Consider the following 1,355-nt stretch of genomic DNA (forward strand, 5'->3'; position numbering starts at 1 on the left):
GATCAGCTGCAGCCTCAGCCGCCGGCCCCGCCTGCCGCCCTCCCCGCCCAGGCCACGGGACGACGACGAGCGGAGCAGCCGCCAATGGGAAGCCGTAAATTTGCAAGTTTCGCAAAGCCTTCTGGAAAGACGTCTCACCCTAAAGAATTTCGCTAAAATTTTTAAACTGGGTTAAGAATTGGTTTCTCTCGCCGTTTTTGTCGCTGCAAAGTGCTGATTCCATGCGTTGTGTCGCTGGGTTTCGTGTCGTATTCCGAGCCATAATTTTGAAGGGGCCGGCAATACTGAGCTATAAATACATTCTGGGGAGCGCTTATTGTCTGGATGTGAGGGCGATCTGGCTGCGACATCTGTCACCCCATTGATCGCCAGGGTTGATTCGGCTGATCTGGCTGGCTGGGCTGGTGTCCCCTTCCTCCCTCAACGCTCCATGTGCGTCCCTCCCGAAGCTGCGCGCTCGGTCGAAGAGGACGACCTCCCCGATAGAGACGGTACCGTTCATCGGTCAAGGGTATACGGTAGCTGCGCTCCCCTGCTAGAACCTCCAAACAAGCTCAAGGTCCATTTGTAGGAGAACGTAGGGTAGTCAAGCTTCCAAGACTGCAGACACATCCAAGTGAGGCGCTGCATGGGGCAGTCTGCCATTGTTTTGTGCTTTATACGCACATTGCTGTTTTGTGCTTTATATGCATATTGCATGAGTGACGGTGTGTGTATGCAAATTCTTTTATTTCACTGTATCACCTCTTCAATTCCTCATTCACCTACAAATCCGTGAGCTTACTCATGTCACATCTCCGCCCCTGCCCCACCCCCACCAGGTAAAATTGGAATCCTTGCAAATGTAAATATATTTTTCACCTAGTTCTTCACCTGTGCAAGTGCTTGTCAGCCCACTTAAACATCTAACAAAAGGGGGGACTTGTAAGATAAACTGTTTGCAGCTTCTACTGCCTTGAAAGCCAGGGAGAAAGCTAAAGAGGTGACACAAGACACAGAACAATAGAACAGGAACAGAACAGAACTTCCCTTAGAAAGGGACGCACAACAATCTAGTTCAGCAGCCTGTCCTCCTGTTATGCATATTGCAATTCAGTCTTGCAGGTAGTTTCAGAGGAGCTGACAGCCAAGGAAGACTAAGCGATCAGTTTTACAGGGAGCTCAAAGTGTATTGCAGAAATTACATGCTTAGACTCAAACCATGTGGCCAGTGAATGTGCAGTGTCCCTCTAAGGTGGCTTATTAAAAAAAAACCAAAAAACTAACCAACCCCAACTAAAAAAAACTCAACCAAACAAAAAACAAACTAAAGTGCTTTCATTAAAAAATGAATAAAACAACAAGTCAGTCATTCA

This window comes from Geospiza fortis, unplaced genomic scaffold, assembly GCF_000277835.1.
Source record: "Geospiza fortis unplaced genomic scaffold, GeoFor_1.0 scaffold603, whole genome shotgun sequence".
Lineage (NCBI taxonomy): Eukaryota > Metazoa > Chordata > Aves > Passeriformes > Thraupidae > Geospiza > Geospiza fortis.